This window comes from Diabrotica virgifera, chromosome 5, assembly GCF_917563875.1.
Source record: "Diabrotica virgifera virgifera chromosome 5, PGI_DIABVI_V3a".
Taxonomy (NCBI): domain Eukaryota; kingdom Metazoa; phylum Arthropoda; class Insecta; order Coleoptera; family Chrysomelidae; genus Diabrotica; species Diabrotica virgifera.
This window is the reverse complement of record NC_065447.1, coordinates 129,722,544-129,743,296: the sequence shown is the minus strand read 5'-3', so window position 1 is coordinate 129,743,296 and position 20,753 is coordinate 129,722,544. Positions and strand designations below refer to the sequence as shown.

The window sequence follows — 20,753 nt, the reverse complement described above, 5'->3', positions numbered from 1 at the left end:
AGAAGCAATAAAAACCATACAATTTCATCATTCATTTATCTTTTTTTTTTACATTTGTATATTAATTGTATATTGTGTGAACATTGTTTTATTTTTTTAATGTCAACGGAATTTAAAAATTACTTTACGATTTGCTTTACGTTACGTTAAGGCAGTCACAAAAACTACCTATTTTAACGTTCATCCTCTACGACACGTTAGTGGCTTTACGTATACGGAGATGCGTACGTTACGTAGCAACAAAAACTCCCTAATGTTAAAACGTCCTTACAAAATCTGACAGCGTGTCACGTGACTTTAAATAGAGGGGAGACGCACGGGGCGAATAGTATCATGCTGTATTGGCTCCGTGCGTCTCCCCTCTACGTACAGTCACGTGATACGCTGTCAGATTTTGTAAGGACGTTTTAACATTGAGTCTTATGGGATTATTTTGTTAAACTTGAATATTTTATTTTGTAGTGATAATAACCGAATACAATTGTTAGAATTCATTAGTTATTAATTTATACTGTAATTTATAGTGCAACAAAATATTTTCTTTTTCGTTAATAAATATTTATTGACATAAACTGCGATAGTGAGGTTATGCATACAAAATCAAACTGATAATCAATATTGGAAAGTGAAGAATTTATAGTGCGTTTTTATTTTCTGTTTATATTAATACATAATATCACTAGCGTGACACGGCATTTTTTTAAATGTCTCATTTAAACATACACAAAGCGTCCTTATAAAATTTCAAAAAACCGCCACCATGAGCAGGTCGGTCGATTTTGCTTTGACACTTTGTTAACGCTCGGAGCGAATATGATAATAATATACACGGATTATACAACAAATGACAGAAGCTCGAAACAAATGACTGTGAATGAAAATTGAAACAAATGACTGTGAATATACCATGGAACGTATTAATTCCTTCCCATGGAACGTTAATTACCTAGTAACGAAACGGTAATCTGACGGTTCTTGGTCACGTGTTGGAACAAACCTAATAGAGAGATAGGGAGAGATTAAATATCCAGCACGCAACCGCACTGTTGCCAGATTTACTTCTTTTCTTTTAGCGGGAATTTTAAAATATCTAATGTCAGTTGGTTTAAAATTTGACAGTTGTATTTTTTTGATTCCGAATCTTAACCTTACTTTACAGGTGATTTGATTATGTACAAAAAATGTACAATGTAAATAAATTGAACCAAGTAATGTACTAAAATATGCTATGTTATAATTTAAAACTCGTTATGTTAGTCTTTTGAAAAGAATTAAACTCAAAAGAGATATACTTGTTTACAGTGCAAATTAATGGCAATAATAGGGATTTACGATTTAATTTGCAGGAAAAACATGGGCAACCTACCCAGTTGGTAAAATTTGTAGGTATGGAACAACTTCCACATTATTATTAATTTTTTTGGGTATTAAGGTTGATATTGATATCAAAGGTAGTTTTATGTAGGTAGATACTAGATAAATGTAAGCTATAAGTAGTATAACCAATGAATATAGACTGGTATAACTTCCCATGTAATCACCTGTTCTGTTTTTGTAGATTTTACTGTGTGGATGTCACAGAAAGAGAAACAAAATAATATTCAGTCACAGGAGTACAAGAACATGAAACATCTTATTATGTATGTATGCCATTCTCAAACAATTATTGTACAAAACAAGATAGAGAAGAGCTTTAAAATCCCAAGGATCCTGCAAAAAGAAAAGTGAAAATGTTGTCTCAATTAATGTAGTATAGATAGACATTTTTCTTTATTTTAGTATTAAATAATTATTTAGAATATTAATAGGTATTAGTTTTAATAGTATTAATATGTATTGTATGAATAATTCCCATCATATAACTTCTGGCTAAAGTTACAAAATAAATAAGAATGAAAAAACATTTAAGTGGTGTAGCACCTTTACTTTACCTGGGGACGAGGTGAGTTATTAGGTAAATTCTATTTTCTTACATAATATAGGTACATATATAATATACTTAAAAATGAATGGTGGTATTATTGTGGTTTATATTGAAAGCCAAAGCAAGTAAGAATAAGAAGATATAGGTAGCAGTATAAGAAGACGTGGCTACAGGCGAAGCGTGTTCATGAATGTGTTAATAATAATAATTTTATATCTATTTTGTTAATACATTTTACTATTAAAAACAATTATTAAAATATGCCAAAAACGCCCACAAAGTGGCTTTAAGTTTTAATACACAGTATGTGGACTTCAACTAGGAAGATTATGTTAAGTATGAGCAGAATAAAGGTTAACAATTTTGATGTTAATGTTTTATTGTCATAGGTTGTCTTTTTTTATTATATTTAATGCATCTTTCTTCTTTACCCAGTGCTTCCATAGTTTACCTTTTCTTAACTTTTTTAAAATTCAGTAATCCATGTATTTCAAATCATCTAACTGACCAGCAAACAGAGTAACATCTAAATGAGGTGTTTTTTTAGTCTTAATTGATCGGTGACATAAACATGACCGAAATGTCAGGTTTAATAACCAATTTGCCATCAATTGGGCTTTTCATCGATTGTACTTGTTTCGGGCTTCTGTCACATTTCGTATAATCTGTGTATATTAATATTATACACGGATTATATGAAATCTGACAGAAGCCGAAACAAATGACTGTTGATGAAAAACCCTATACATCACATGGAACTTGAATGACATTAAATTGAGCAATTTTATATTTAACGTTTTATTGTGGTAATTTTGTGACATAAGACATAATAAATGACGTCTTTAGGCTGACATTTTGACCATAGAAAGACGTCTTTATGACGTGGATTTGTCATATTCAATTGACGTCTGTATTACCTCAAGCTAGTTTTTGGGTGTACACAACTAAACAACAGTTTTTTGACTGATAGGTTTATTTCATTAAATCAAAACTTAAATGAATATAATTAAAATAAGATAAGAATAACAAATATGATTTGCTACATACAAATGTGTTAGGGTTAAAAAATACATAAAACATGACATTACACACTTTGACCTAAATCTAAACTAAAAAGTTATTATTGTTATAATCGGAATTGAAAAATATAGTAACAAAATTTATGAACAGGTTTAAGACCATTTAATAAAGTAATTCCTAGCTATAAAAATAGTTTTTACTTATGTATAATAATAAATATTATATTAATAAATGTAGTAGTTTTTACTTAATATGTCATACCTATACAAAAAAGAGGCAATTAAATTCTTATAAATATATTTCCGAAAACATTTGTTTGCTGTGCTGCATATGGTTAATTTATTAATTTTCATTATAAAAATAAAATAAGTACATAATTAAGATATTTAATACAAACAAGACAGTTCGAGAATTAATTACTAGACTAGATTACCTAGAGAACGAGAAGAGAAATATGATAATGTGATTGTAACAGGTTTGGATATAGACGTTGAGGAACCGGGAGTGTTAAAATTGGCTATGGGAAAAATGATAAACTTTACAGATACAAGTAGAGATTAAATCAGCTCTTAAGATAGAAGAGAGAACATGTCTGCTGCATTTCGTGTACTAATCAAATACTAGTACATATCTAAAAATATTCAAACTGATTGTTGTGCAGTAACATTTATTATTTTAAAACACATTATGGGCATATTCAAAAATGTAAGTAAAATATTTGCATATACACAATATAATTTAAAACAAAAATGTTACCACTAGTCCATTTTTTAAATATTATTGAGAGCTGATTTACTTACAAGACAAGATAACACGAACATTAAACACTCCTATGACATTGATTTGAAAGATGGATGTAGGCGCAACCAGTGTTCATTTATGGGTAATTGAATGCTTACAGACTGGGTCATGTCCAATATTATTTTACAACCAACAGGGCATACTAATTGATAATCATCCCGAATTTAACAATAATGATTTTTGTCTTAAGTATTTCCATGAATGCTGTGCAAAAGGAAATATTAATTAAGTTTGGTAAATCGCAATTTATGGAACTCATGGGCTCATTTCCTATCACTTTGAACTTATGACAGTATGAATTTCCCATTGTTTTCTTATGTTCAAATAGAAAAGATACTTTTATTTACCCACTTTTTTTGAAAAAATACATGAGCGTTCTGGTATTATATAGTCAAATATTTTCATGTCAGACATAACACTTTTTACAATGCCTGAACGTAATGTTTTCTGTTCCTACTAGACTGTTATGTCCCTGGTACATAGAGAGGGCATGGCAAGTAAATCTTAATGAAATTTCTGATGAATGATGCAGATACATACAACTTTGGTAAGTATTTCCAGCAGAACTAGTGCAATAACTTCCAACAATGGGACTATTGTTATAGGAAGGGTTATGGAATTAATACCAATAATATGGCCATTGAAACATCGGTTGTTATTGTTTATTTAAGAAATAAAACTGTCGAAAGAATTATAAAGCTTAAAAAAGGTAAACCTGTTGAAAGCTCTATAATGTCTAGATATCGAACTGTATTAGCTTGCTATTTTACAAGATAATGTGTATATACTAAAAGAAAAAACTGAATACCTCATTGAAACACAAAAAAAACTTGCTGCTCCATTAAATGCACTTTCTGCAATATATGTATACATTCATTTAGTTGGGCCTGTATAGTAGGGTGGAGTGAAAATAAAACAAAATTTTTTTTTTTCTCAAATTTTTTCGCCTGTATGCGGAAAAGTGGTCTCACGTGTAGTGTAAGTAGCTTGCAAAAAATGAATTTGATGGGATAATTTTTTCCGGTGCCCCAAGCCACCTAAAAATTAAGATAACGTGAAAATAAAACAAAAATTTTTTTTTCTCAAATTTTTTCGCCTGTATGTGGAAAAGTGGTCTCACGTGTAGTGTAAGTAGCTTGCAAAAAATGAATTTGATGCGATAATTTTTTCCGGTGCCCCGAGCCACCTAAAAATTAAAATAAAGTGATTTTTTTTGCAGCTCTTCGCTTGTTTTCCGTGAAAACAACCCAGAACTCACCACGAGGAGGTGGCTGCAATTCGAGTTCCACCCACCCACCCACCTTTAAAACGTTTATGATTTAATGCTTGAGATTAGCTAAAAACTCAACTTTTGTGTTAAATTTAGGTAATGCTTGTCGGGAAACTATTTGGGACCTTATGAAGCCATCTCTTGCTTCAGGCCCACATACTTTTAAGGATGCCTCTGTTACCAACTTAACGCAGCGTTCTATAGCTTGGGAGTGACAGGGAAAACGTAGTATCTCCATTTCTTCAGGAACATCTTTAATCATCTGTTTTAGATCTTCTGTTGAAATTTTTTTTGTCATTGGAGGTTCGCTTATCACTAATTGTTGCCAGTCAATCATTTCAATGTAGTCATTTGCGTTAAAGTTAATTTCTGGGACTTTAAATTTTCTTATTTCATGGGAGTTTCTGGATTTTAAGATTCGCCGCAAACCTAACTCTCTGATATGCTGCCGTTCATCACAAAGCATTGCTATCAACACATTTTCAGGATGTGCAAAATAACCATTAATTTGTATTATCCTGTCCACTATTTTTTGCAGTTCAGGTGACAAATACCTCGTCCTTTTTACTAAATTAAATAAATGTACTGGTCCATCAAAACAAAATGGTCTTGCTTTAATCTCGAACCACAGTGGGGCATATACGTTTTGTATATAGCATACCAAAGATTTTAGGTTTTCCGAAGGAGGATCTGTTGCTACGTAAAGACGAAGAATTCTGCTTGCAGTTGTTAGCCATCTAGCATGTGAAATTTTTCCCGGTTGTCTTCTTGCTAAGTCACTCGAGATTTTACCGTTAGATACTGAATTACTAATTTCAAATAAATATTTCTGATCCGTGCTAAGCTTCTCGATTTCCTTTGCATCATATTTGGGTAAAACTGATCGAATTTGCTCAAATTTAACTACAGGAAGATGCTCGCAGTTTTGTAGTCCTTTTCCAATTTGTCCTGAAAACTCACGTGGTCCGGTAGTTTCTCCATCCAAGTGCTTTATTAGATGGCGCAGAGGTAGTTCATTGGTATGTAATATGCAAATAAACCATTGCATTGATCGACCAATTGCAAGTTCTACTTTACGGATAACACCATTGTGAATACCTGTATTGACAGCAGTTCCGTCGCATCCAACAGCTACCAAATTATCAAGGTCTACATTTTTATTTAGAAAGTCCAACATTGTCTTGCTGATTTCTTCTGCACTACCCGACGATACACTAATATGTCCTATATATTTTGACTTGGGCTCAGAGACTAAGACAATATGTTCTTCAGATATGGTAGTTTTGTAGTATTTATTATCCTTCATTTCATTTTGTAGAGTTCTATCTTTTCTACCATCAAAATAGATTCCATGAAGAAATTTAAAAATTTTTGTATCATCAATTTTAATCTGGTTGCGCCTTTTTTTTCTCTCCCGCCTAATTTTACTCCGATCTATGATTTTGTCATGACTTTCTACCGAGATGAAACTTAGATCTTGCAACACCGAGTTTGTTATTATGGATGCTACTCTATCAGATACTCCTGTACGATCGCATGCTTGAGCTAAGTTTGGCAAACTAATTCGCATTTGTTTTGTTTTTTTTGTATTCGGTAAATCGTCTTTTGTTCCGGTTTTTGTATTTTTCTCGTAGACACTTGTGGCACTTTCATCTGAAGACTCACTTATAATTTGTTCTACTGGAAGATGTGTTTCGGATCTTGATGAAGAAGATGTAGCTATTGGAGATTGTGTTTCCACAATTTTCCGGTAAATAGAGCGTTCTAGTTTTTTGGTAATTACTTTATCCACCGAACCAATTACCATTTTTCTATCATGCCTCTGATCTTTAATGAAGTCATGCTCTCGAGCCGGTATTTTATTTTTGCATTTGCATAATAAATAGTCAGAACATTTGCATGATGCAATATCAAACAATTTCTTTTCCAATAAATCTCTAAAATCTTTAACCTTTCTTTGCATATTGGCTGAGTTTCTACTTTTCATAGGTTTTTTAATATTTCTGTATTTTTGATGTAATTCCTTTAATTTAGATTTAATTTGTTGATCGGATATTATCGGAATGGATGCTTTAACCCACAGCAATTTTAATTCAACAAGAAGAATTTCATTAATGTCACTAACAGTTGGTTCAGCATTATTTGCTGCAGCTTCTTTCATAAACTGGCGAATACACAAAAAGTTTCTGATAACATCAGCACAGGTCGGTAACATATTGTCTTTAAACTTCCTTGGTGCTCCAAAAACACAACAAGCGACGTCTGTTCGTGTTTTAGGCATGTTTTCTTTTTTTACGGATCTCACGGACACAGTTTAACAACACAGAATAAAACAACGGTTCACTGTATTGCATCTAAATTGATACTAATACAAGAAACGCAGTTTGCTCTCGAATCGAACTACTACCAAAATTAACCAAGTAAGTATTAACGAAGGCGGGCGCATCGGCGCATTACTTTAGTGGGAGGCCAATAGCCTCAAATTTCGAAGTAGTGGGGGCACCGCTAAACGAAGTCCGATCGATTTGAAATTTTGCAGGGTATTACAACAAATATGCAGACCACTTTTCCGCATACAGGCATTTTAAATTTTAAAAGTTGATTTTTTCGCTCCACCCTACTGTATAGATTATTCAATAAAAAATACCATATCTAAACACATTCATTATGTAGCAATACTACAGATCGCATTCAACCTGAAGACTTTTCATTTTCTAAAAATTAAATGGTGTCCGGTGATGTTGAACAGCTTTTTTATTATATCTCTACTATGTACTCCTGTGACTGCAGTACAGAACATTATTTTGTTTCTCTTCCTGTGCCATCCAGACAGTAAAATCTACAAAAACATAACAGGTGATTATATGGGAAGTTATACTACTTTTAGCTTACTTGTATCTAGTATCTACCTACATAAAACTACCTTTGATATCAACCTTAATACTTAAAAAATAAATAATAATGCGGAGGTTACCCATACTTACCTAAAGAGTTTTTGAATTGCAATTTTACCAACTGGGTAGGTTGCCCATGTTTTTCCTGCAAATGAAATCCTAAATCCCTCTTGCCATTAAAAAATCATTTGCACTGTAAACAAGTGTAGTTTTTTGAGCTTCATTTTTGTTAAAAGACTAACATAAATTATTTAGAGTTTTAAATAATAACAGTATATACAAACAAGACTTGTTTCAATTTATTTACATACACATAATCACCTGTAAAAGTAAGGTTAAGATTCGGATTCGAGAAAACACAACTGTCAAATTTTAAACTTCCCGCTAAAGATGTAAATCTGGCAACAGTGCGGTTGCGTGCTGGGCCCTGATTCTAAATCAAATTTCGACACTAAACAAGTCGCTTTCAATATGGCGATGGCGACTGTCGAAATTATTTGACACGGAGATGAATGAATGGCCAAAAGCGAGGTTAGGTTTAGTTTAGATGTGTTTTGTTTATTTCTTGCAAGGAAAACTAAATCAAAAGGTATTATAATATAGCTGGGTTTAATTGAAATTTGCTTGTTTTGAGGAATTAGATAGAATAGTATTAAATTAGAAATATAATAATTGAGAATGTCCACAACATGAATCATCAACTCAATGAAAGATGTGAGGTAATAATCTGGGAAAATTAGTAAAAAACAAGGAAAATTAATTACCAGCTATTTTATTGCTGGACATGCTGAAATAAAATCTTCAAGATTTCCTATATTAGTAATATAGCTGTGCAAAGTCCACAGAAAGTGTGCTATTTTGTTTATAAACAAATTAGCGCTCCGAAATCTTTTTTTTTATTATTGCTCTAAAACTCCGAAAATTTTAACTTTAAACCAAAACACTCACATAAAAATTGACAGTAATTTAATTCTGCACATTAATAATTTATTCCAATTTCCTTCGACGGAAATTTTCTTCGGAAAATTCGGGTTTTCCAAACAAAATCTTTAATTTTCAACTAAAATTTGAGGGAAGTAATTATTTATCAATAATTAAATAATTTGGTGACAGTGACATAAATCTTTTTTGTTATGAGTGTCTTGAAGATATGAAAATTTGTATGTACAAAGAAGACCGGAATTAAAAGGTATCTAATGGTTCAAAGATTAAAATCCTGTTGTTTATAACTCTGTCGCAAATGCCGGTCAAATTTGACCGGTTATACCTGGAATCACTCCTCGCAATTCAATTTGTTTTTCTTCGAAAAGGACACAGAAGCCGTGCTCTTTTCAACAGCGTTAACTTAATTTAATTTAATCTAATATTTTCTGAGGGGTTCTATTTGTTTATAAGCCAAAAAATTGTTTCTTTATAACATTCCCGAGACCGCTCAAATGGTCCAATTTCAATCCTGTAAGGTACGTTGAATAGGTATAGTGCTTTTTTATATGAAAATCATAGTTATTCTGGTGTATCATAATCTTTCTGGTTATTATTTCGACCGAAATTTTTTAATTAACATTTTAATTATTGCTAAACTATTGGTTAGATTGTCGCCGGTCTCCTGATATACAGAGAGGGGCTAAATTATGGAATAAATTCATTTTCTCTAAAATGGACGATTTTAGAGAAAAATCCCGAAACAGGTCGATTTTTATTTTTAAATTAAATTTCTTGGCATATATTTCAAACTAGTGACGTCATCCATCCGAGCGTGATGACGTAATTATTTTTTTAAATAGGAATATGGGTTCGTGTTGTAGCTCATTTACAAAGGCGTTCAATTCTCTATTCAGTATTATAAACATTAGTTTCATTATTTATACAGGGAGGCCAAGAAAAATTTTGAATTAAATTAATTGACGCAAGAAGAAGAATGCATGTAATTTATTTAACTCAAAATACATTGTATTGCTGTCAGAAAATAGAAAAAAATGTTTATTTTGCAAATAAACATTGCTTTTAGCTTAAATTAAAAGTTCAAACTGCCAATAGGTAGGAGGGAGTCTGTTTGTGATTTAATTTAAGCGAAAAGAAATGTTTATTTGTGAAATAAACCTTTTTTTCTATTTTCTGACAGCAGTACAATGTATTTTGAGTTAAATAAATTACATACATTCTTCTTTTTGCGCCAATTAATTTAATTCAAAATTTTTTTTTGGCAACCATGTATAAATACCTAATGATATTAATGTTTATATTACTGAATAGAGAATTAAACGCCCTTTCAAATGACCTACCACACGACCCCTATTCCCATTAACAAAATTATCGATTACGTCATCACGCTCAGATGGATGACGTCACTAGTATGAAATATATGCCAAAAAATTGTAATTTAAAAATAAAAATCGACCTCTTTCGGGATTTTGCTCCAAAATCGTCCGTTTTAAAGAAATGAATTTATTCCATAATTTAGCCCCTCTGTATAATCTACTATAATAAATCTTTCATGTCTTCAATTATTTAATTATTGATAAATAATTAGGTACTTCCCTAAAATTTTAATTGAAAATGGCAGATTTTTTGGGAAAACTCGGATTTTCTGAGTAAAATTTTTGTTGAAGGAAATCGGAAAAAAAATAACTTTGTGCAGAACTAAATTACGGTGAATTTTTATTTGAGTGTTTTTGGCTCAAAGGAAAAAATATAGGAGTTACAGACCACTAATTGAAAAAAAAAAGAAGATTTAGGAGTGCTAATTTGTTTATAAATAAAATAACACACTTTCTGCGGACTTGTCATACCCCATATTACTAATATATGCAATCTTAAGATTCGATTTTAGCAATAAAATAGCTGGTAAATAATTTTTCCCAAAAATGGTATTTTTTCGATAATTTTCCCAGACTATCAACAAAATCCAAGAAACCGAAGCGCCAACCCAAATTCTGAGCAGTCTCAACATAATAAGGTTAATATCCCCAAGAATCGCGCGGTGTCGAAATGAAATTGCGACTGTCGAAATGAATTAGAATCAGGCCCCTGGATATTTAATCTCTCCCAGAGAGATATGGGAGAGATTAAGGCCCGGTACTTTATGTCTCCGTTAACAGCCGGTTAGTTAACCGGGGTTTAATCGGGAGAGGAATATATGCATAACATAGACATAAACGCAATTATACTTATTATTATATTCATAAATAATTATAATAATAATTATAATTGCTTTTATTACAACGCAAGAGGCCCTATGAGGTACTTTTCTGTCCCGATTAAACCCCGGTTAGCTAACCGAGGTTTAACCGGGACATAAAGTACCGGCCCTAAATGTCCAGCAAACGACGGCACTGTTGCCAGATTTACCTTTTTCCTATTAGCGGGAATTTTAAAATTAGTGTAATGCCACTTTGGTTTTAAAAGAGAAATTTATAACCTTACTTTTACAAGTAATTAGGATTATTTTATTTAAATGTAAATATTGAAACAAGTATTGTACTGTGTCATAATTTAAAACTCATGTTGCAGTATTTTGAAAAAAAAAATGAAGCTCAAAAGAAATATACTTATACAGTACAAATTATTTTTTAATGGGAATGGAAATTTACGATTTCAAAGGTGAAACTGTGTTGGGATAGTATAGATGGACACTTTTTTATTTAAGTGGTTACATAATTATTCAGAATATTAATAAAATTACTAGTAATTTGAATTAGTTTTAATATGTATTATAATAATATTAATTCTCATCATGTATCTGGCTAAATAGCTAAGCGCTAAAGCCGCAAAATAAAAAAAAACATTCTTAGTGGCCTAGCACCTTTACTTTGCCTGGGGGCGAGGCGAGTTAATAAATTCTATTTTCTTATTGCAGTCATTTTGTGACGGCTTAAGAAGTTACATAAATGATGTCTTTAGGCTGTGAAATTTTAACCGTAGAAAGACATCTTCATAGAAAAAAGTGGACATCTTTATGACTTGTATTTACATGATATAGGGCTTTTCACTCCGTCATTTGTTTCGAGCTTCTGTCATGTGTTGTCTAATATTAATATATCTATGTCATATGTTATTGATATTGCCAATGATACAAACCACAGACGTATGACGTAGATTTATTAATATTATGTGACACTTGACCGAAGCTCGAAACAAATGACAATCGATGAAAAGCCCTATTTTTAGGGCATTTCATTCACAGTCATTTGTTTCGAGCTTCTGTCATGTGTCACATAATATTAATATATCTATGTCGTACATTATTGGTATATACCAATGATACAAACCAAAGACGTATGACGTAGATACATTAATATTATGTGACTCATGACAGAAGCTCGAAACAAATGACAATCGATGAAAAGCCCTATTGGCGTCTGCATATCAGGATCCAGTAATACTATATTATTTATCTATGATCAGGATATTGCTGGGTGTACACAAGTAAACAACACTTTTTTGATTAAAAGGTTTATTTCATTAAATCAAAACTTACATGGATACAATTTAAATAAGATATTTTTCTATTTAAGGCAATATAATAGGCGATATATATTTTAGTATAACTCTCCTACATTAACAAGCTTTAACACATTCAGTGGCCATGACGTAGCATCACGAAGGTTTTACCGAAGGTACTTTTTTATGACACATAAGTTATGTGAGTAGTACTGTGTAACTAAATAAATGATTTAAGTATGTGGTACCAGCCAAGTGGAGCTTGTTCGAGATGGGTACCAAACGTGTTAATCTGGTCATGCACAGAGACTTATACTATAATATGTTATATCTCATATCGCTCACTATTGTAATGAGTGAGCCTGCATACACGAACTAATATATTATTATGGTTCTGTGTACGCAGGCTCACTCATTACTACTGTAGTGAACAATATGAGATGTAATATTATGAGATATACCTATTATATATTATGGTATAGCTCTCCATGAGTGCCAAGTTTTAAACTTAACTGATAACAACTAATGGATACCCTTTTATCCAAAATTTTATGAAAATTTTGAATGGTCATATTGGTATTAATTCCACAACCCCTTCCTATAACAATAGGCCCATTGTTGGATGTTATTGCAGTAGTTCTACTGGAAATACTTACTAAAATTGTATGTATCTGCATCACTTAGAAGTCTACCCAAAAAGCTATTAATACTCTCTAAACCATCATTAATACATCTTGTATACATAATAGGATTTTTTTCAGAATCAGATATTTTATTAAAATTTACTTACCATGCCTTATCTATGTGCCAGGCACTTAACAGTCTATTAGGAGCAATACCCATTACATTTGACGAGGCGTTGTAAAAGGTGTCGCTTATGCCTGATATGAAAACATTTGACTATAATACCAACACAGACATGTATTTAAAAAAATTGGTAAATTAAAGTAGGTATCTTTTCTATTTGAAAATAAGAAAGCAGTACAAAATCCATTCCCAAATTCATCTTTTACTAATACTGTCATAAGTTCAAAGTCATAGGAATTGAGCCCATGAGTTCCATCGATTGCGATACAGGATTTACCAAACTTAATTAACATTTCCTTTTGGCACAGTATTAAGGAAAATAAGACAAAAATCATAAATGTTAAATTCAGAATGAATATCCATTAGTATGCCCTGTTGTTTGTAAAATAATATTGGACATAAGTCTGTAAGCATTCAACCCAAAAATAAACACTGGTTGCATCATCATTGTACATATACCCATCTTTCAAATCAATGCCATAAGAGAGTTTAATGTTTGTGATATCTTTTCTTTGTAAGTAAATCAATTCTTTTTAATTCGCCTCCTATGCTATTATGCTATCCTGAACAGTCTGAAGTTTACTGAAAAAGTAAAATATAGTTATAGGAGAATCAAACACACTAGTTTGAAATTGTAAACTGTAGTAAATATTTATGAGTAATATTTAAAAAGTGGTTTAGTGGTAACATTCTTGTTTTAAATTATATTGTGTATATCGATGGCGGAAAGGCAGGACCTCATAACTGAAAAATTTGTATAAAATGAGTTATTCGGTTTTCGCTTTAGAATAAGTGTATCAGCACCTATTAAACAGCTTTTAGAGCTGGGAAAGCCTTTTGGAAGCCTTCCAGAAACTTTCCCAGCTGTAATCGCTGTTTAATAGCTGCTGATACACTTATTCTAAAGCGAAAACTGAAGTAACTCATGTTATAAAAATTTTTCAGTTACGAAGTCCTGCCTTTCCGCTGTCGATATGCAAATATTTTACTTACATTTTTGAAGAAAGTCTCAAAATAAACTTTGAAGAGATATTTATCTGATTTTGGTATTTATGTAAGTGCTCTATATCATCCTCATGCCTGTAATGTGTTTTAAAATAGTTTCAATATTTTTAGATACTATTATTCGACTAGTACACCAAATAAACTCTTTCTCTATCTTGTTTTGTAAAATAATTTTTTGAGGATCACATACATATACATTCATAATAAGATGTTTCATGTTCTTGTACTCTTTGTTCTCTTCCTGTGCCATCCATACAGTGCAAATCTAAAAAAAACAACATATGTGATTACATGGGCAGTTATACTACTTACAGCTTACTTTGTATCTAATCTATTATCTAGTATTACTCTATTAGTATCTACCTACATAAAACTATCTTTGAAATCTAAATTTTTGATATCAACATCAACCTTAATACTTAAAAATTAAATAATAATGTGGAAGTTACACGTACCTACCTAAAAGTTTTTGAATTGCAATTTTATCAACTGGAAAAGACTGCAACATAATGAGTTTGAAATTATGACACAGCACAATATTTATTGTTTCAATTTACATGTAAATAAAATAATAATAATAATCCTAATCACTTGTAAAAGTAAGGTTAAGATTTTTGACTTGAGAAAACAGAACTGTCAAATTTAAAACAAACCTGCTATAAAATTTTAAAATTCCCGCTAAAAGGAATCTGGCAACATTGCCGTCGTTTGCTGGACATGTTCATAGGTTATGAGATGTTAGCACCTCATTGATCGAATTTCGTAAAAATAATTATACCATCCTTTTGCTCACGGTTTGTACAGCAATGATCACTAGGTTTCAGATTTTGATCACCTGTAGTTTATTTTTTATTAAGGGTTGAAAATTCAAGGACGAAAAAAAAGATGTTGGCACCTCATTGATCGAAATCTTTAAAACAAATGACTGTATTCGATAGGAAATAAAGCGCTGAGCAATGATCACCTATTTTGAACATTGATCAGGCTTTTTTTTGCACTGAAAATAATTATTAAAGTTGCAATAACATTACCACGCACGCGCAGTCCATTAAAAATTTTATATCTAACAGGAGCCCAGTTCTTTAGCGCGGTAAAAATTTTAAACCTACTGTGAACTGTGAAATCAGTGCCTTCCCGAGTTTTGCTAAATTACTATGTTACGGCTAGTATTTCTGAAATATATTTATACCATCTGAAAGTTAACAAAGTGCTCACGAAAGGACACACATTTCCAGGGTTTAGTCATTAGCAGATAATTTTGTATTAATTATTTGAAAAATTTTCAAGGACAGTCACTCTTCCATCTCATCAAAATTCTTGCAAGCTTTTTACTCTTCGAACGAATCTTTTTCTTACAGTGTTGCGCGATTTTGAATAAGTAATAAATTATAAGTTCTGACCTAGAAAACTCAGAATTGATTTTTTACATTATAATCACACAAAGCGGTTATAGTTAAATTTGTTGCTATCTGGAGAATGTAAAGATTATTCGTGATAATAAGAATTGTAATATATTTCTTTGTTGTGGATATTAGGACTAATATAATCCAAGGAGACTAAGTCAGATCACACTATTGGCAACTGAGCATCTTAAAACATATGTCTGATTATATGCATTGTTGTCAGGTCTAAAAGTTACTTTTTCTCTTAGAGTTTTTTATACCTACCTAATAATATTATTATAATTATTATACTATATTATATTATATTATATTATATTATATTATATTATATTATATTATATTATATTATATTATATTATATTATATTATATTATATTATATTATATTATATTATATTATATTATATTATATTATAATATAATATATTATATTATAATATAATAATTATACTATCATTTTTTAAAAAGGAATTTCTTTTTTTAAGCAATGATACTATTATATAAAACTGGTGATTTTTTCCTTCGCCATGCGACGGGGGATACAATCAATTGCCCTGTACAGTCGCTGCACTCAATTTTTTTCTGGCATCCTCTAATTTTATTTGACAACCAACGTTTTCTGACTCGTACTTTTTTTTTTATTTTATAACTATGAGAAAGACTGGATTGATTTGGCTAATTTTGATTTTGAAATATTTTTAAAAGTCGTGTTCTCACCATAGATATAATAACACAATAGATTAGGCCAGGTCCGAAAAATAGCCTAACGCGGAGAAGTTCTGGTCGGTGGTCTATTTATCTCTCTTTACCGGCGCTTAGCTTTCTCTCTCTAGCATATGATGGCTGCCGCTTCTGTGTCACTGTCGTTCCATTAAACCCACCTCTTGGTACAGTAGGAAAAATGAAAGAATACCCATGAACGAACATATAAAACACGCTGTATTTTCCTGTCACCGTATCACACAAAAAATTGGCCATCGCAAGTATATGTAATAATTATTATTACATGTACTTGAGCTGGGCAATTTTCTTTGTGACACGGTGACAGGAAAATACAGCGTGTTTTATATGTTCGTTCATGGGTATTCTTTCATTTTTCCGACTGTAGATACGCTCACACTCGCACGACAGACAAATATAGCTATAGTTGATTTTTTAACCAGGAGGAGCAAACTAAAAAGACAGATTCACACCGAAGAAAATCACTAGAATAATAACCAAATACAGGCATCTTCTTTTTGGTTGATCTAGTCGGCCCTCAGCGGTAATCCATAAATATTATATTAAATTAATACTTCGCTAAAGAGTTCCAAAAACAACTGCTTTTTATATAAAAGCAGACTAACAATCTAAAAATTAAAGGAATAACACAGAAAACACAAAAATTGCCGATATAAATTAATTAACCTATGAAATGTCACTAGTGTTAAAATTTGATAAATGTCATTAGTGTCAAAATTTTATAACAGTGGAGTAAACTTGCCTGCGGTTGGACCAATTACAAACAAGCAATACAGCGCGGTAAATTTGAATCACTCCTCTTGGTTAAAAAACAAACCATAGACTACTGTACTTAACCCGCGAGTAGTCGCGCCGTTAGATAGAATCTCACATTATAACCTTTTTCGCGATAACTTGATGAAAAATTTTGCAATTTTGAAAAAATTTCGTAAGTGCCTCGAGGAAGGGTGTAGTAATACGTAGGACTTTTTTTTATTTTTTTTCTTCTTCTTCTTTTGTGGAAATTATGGCTATGGGGACAGTAAATTAGCTTTAATAATTGTTATAAATAATATTTTTATTATCTGGACCAGAATAATATTTCATTGTTTATATAATATAATAGGTACAATAAAAAGTATTTTTCAACATTTACTCTGCGATAAAGTTTAAAATTCAAAACCCTCCAGTGATTGACAGACTCCTAAGCCTAAAAAGACTTTGGCCAGAAGACCAAGCTGCTAGGTCAATTCCAGAGAGTCGTCAATCGTCAATGGACGACACCTGCCACAAGCCAAGAACTTATACCATATAATTACGGGTGATTCCATTTCAAATCACTCAATTTTGGATCAAAAAAACTTTTGGATCTCCGATTTGTCTGAAAATTTGTATATATATAGCATCTGAGAGATGTAGAAATAAAACATTTAAGTTCGAATTGTCTTCTTCTTCTTTTCTCAAATTGTTATTTTAAGCGATTTTATAGTGATTTTGTATTTATTTAAACAAATTTGCATTTTCTATCGTAAAGTATCAATGGAAAACATACTATTTTAATACAAGGGACTCAAAAATGTCATTTATGTGGCATTATAGGTATAGGTAACAAGTTATTTGGATTCAAAACAGGTTTTTGATCAAATTTTATAGTGTAGAAAACGTTAAAATACCGTCATTTTCCTTCATTTCCAAAATACATCATAATCGATTTGGCTGAAAATTTGCCCACAGATAGCCAAAACATAGGACTTTAAGTGGTTAGAAGGATTTGAATTATATTACAATAATAAAAAAGTTACATGCAATATCATGGTCAAAAATATAGGCGGTTACTGTAAGTACAATTAACTCAGAAAATATCGACCTCACGACAAAAATTTTTAAAAAGAAATTGTAAATACGATTTATTTTTAACAATTTCAGTTTCTACCATTTTTGTGGAAAAGTTAAAAATGGCGGAGATATTGTGCAAAAACGGTTCTCCTTTAAAATCAAGATGGTGGCTAACGTAACGGAGGAATTCATTCGCGATTTTAAATTTAGACTACTTTTGACCCCCCTAAAGATAAGAAAAATAAAATTTTGAGCAGCTCGGCATGCAAGGTCAAATGCTATCCCGACTGGACTAATTATACTTTGAGTTTGTATTGTAATGTAATTCAATGCTCCTCCTAGCGGCGCCGCTTGGTACACTTCGCGTCATATAAAACTGGTACACTTTTTTTCCCAATGTAAACCTGTGTTCAGACTGACAATTATTGTTCGTGAATCACTTCGTTGTTGTCATCACAGTTAACGCAAATACAAAACGCAAAGATAGCGCAAAAAAAATATCGTTTAAAATGTATATTTCGAATAATTGTAATACATATATTTAAATTACACACTTGTTCACTGTAAAAGTTATTCATTTTGTATTAATTTCAAATTAAATTTTTAATTTTTCCAGTGTGTTTTATGTATTCTACACAACTTAATGCAGTTTTGTCCTACAATTTACGAGAAACCAATCACACCTCTCGATTTGACATTAAACATAATAATTTAAAGTCATGCCAAGATTTATTATCTATCATTATTTTTGAATTGAAATATTTTTATAAATTATAATAAAAACCGAATCAATGTATGGTCTTATTCTTTATAAAATGTGGTGTGTTCGTTGGAGAATTGAGTAACGTAACTACTGAAGGAAATGCACAAATTTATTGAGATGTTAACAGTTAGAGATACAAAACGATACTGCCTAAATTAATGAATACAAACTACATATTTCTTAAAACCTTTCATAGTCCATGAACATTTCGCTGACACCGCGAAATTACAAGCGTTGGTGTTTATCATGTCACGTAGTCTAAATATTGAAATATAAACACACACAGTGGCGTGCTCGCCATAACATGGATACTTAATTTAGATGACGGAAAATTACAATTGTTTTAGTTTTTAGTGTATTAAAAAATGCGGTCTGTCGCACAGCCCCGTTTTTACCTAGTTTGATATAATATTTTCGTTGAACTGGCAACTTTGCCCTAGAAATTTAAATGACACTTGTGACAAGATCAACTTACACAACTTGAAAAACACGATTTTCGGTTATAAGAGTTGTACCAGTTTTTTTTGACGCGAAGTGTACTATCGTATCTCGGTTAACAGAATCCTGACTCTTGGTCGAAATTTATTTTTATTCATTTTGTCATTCCCCGTTAGAGGATAGTCTAACCACACTCTGCTGCAGATATTTTAATATATGCAGTTCTTCTTCGTTTCGAGTTGATTCAATTCAGTCTACTTGCATAGCCTCTTTGATAAGGGGTAGAGACCCCGAAACACGGTGTCAGAGGATGGCAAGAAACTCGAATTGAATCAAAACGAAAACGATTATTTTCTTTTCTAATTCAAATCATTCTAACCACTTAAAGTCCTATGCTTTGGCTATCTGTGGGCATATTTTCAGCCAAATCGATTATAATGTATTTTGGGAATGGAGGAAAATGTAAAAATAGTTATTTATGATCATCATCATCATTGGCTCGACAGCCCTTTCTGGGTCTTGGCCTGTTCCAGGATTCTTCTCCACTCTGATCTGTTTCGTGCTTTTTTTCTCCAGTTTTTTATTTTTAAGGTTTTTATATCATTTTCTATTTGTTCTAAATATCTCAGCTTCGGTCTTCCTCTTGTTCTTTTTCCTACTGGCATCTGTTTGAATATTTTGTTTGGTATTTCGCCTTCTTCCATTCTTTCTACATGTCCCATACAACGCAGCCGTCCTATTTTAATGAATGTTATGATATCTGGATCCTGGTATATTTCGTACCTTCTTCGCCAAATTCCATTTTCTTTTGTGCCCTTATATATGTGTCGCAAGATTTTTCTTTCAAAGGTGGCTAGCAATGTTTCCTCTCTTTTAGTGAGTGTCCAGATTTCTGAGCCGTATGTGAGTACCGGTCTTATTAGGGTTTTGTATATTTGGCATTTTGTTTTCCTTGCGACGTTGTCTGATCTTAGTTGCCGAATTAAGCCATGGTAACTTTTATTGGCAATAAATATTCGCCTCTTCACTTCCTCTGCTACGTTATTATCAAATGTGACTAGGGATCCCAAGTATGTAAAGTTTTTTACCCCCTCAATGTTGTATTCTCCTATTGTTATATTTTGTGGCTGCCTTATTTCTGTGTTTTTACTTACCTGCATATATTTTATTTTGTTCTGGTTGATTTTCAGGCCACTATTTTGTGCAGCTCGTTCTATTTGATTGAATGCCTCTATCATTTCTCTTCTTGATCTTGCGATTATGTCAACATCATCTGCAAATGCTAGTATTTGCACGCTTTTATTAATTATTGTTCCTCGAGTATTGACTGTTGTGTCCCTCATTATTTTCTCGAGTACAATGTTAGTCCCTGGCGTAGTCCCTTTTTCACATCTATTGTTTCCGTTAGTTCGTTTTGTATCCGGAGTTATTTA

General features: G+C 31.7%; 2 long non-coding RNA genes across 2 annotated transcripts; one reads left to right on the top strand and one right to left on the bottom strand.

Annotated features, from left to right (window-relative positions):
* Positions 1-1,024: 1,024 nt before the first annotated feature.
* On the top strand, positions 1,025-1,908 carry LOC126884404 (uncharacterized). Its single transcript, XR_007698010.1, has 2 exons — positions 1,025-1,386; positions 1,559-1,908. It is a non-coding gene; the product is annotated as an uncharacterized LOC126884404 (long non-coding RNA).
* Positions 1,909-12,179: 10,271 nt separating this feature from the next.
* Positions 12,180-14,862, bottom strand: LOC126884410 (uncharacterized). Its single transcript, XR_007698016.1, has 3 exons — positions 14,621-14,862; positions 14,150-14,426; positions 12,180-13,738 (listed from the first exon to the last, which is right to left on the bottom strand). It is a non-coding gene; the product is annotated as an uncharacterized LOC126884410 (long non-coding RNA).
* Positions 14,863-20,753: the final 5,891 nt, after the last annotated feature.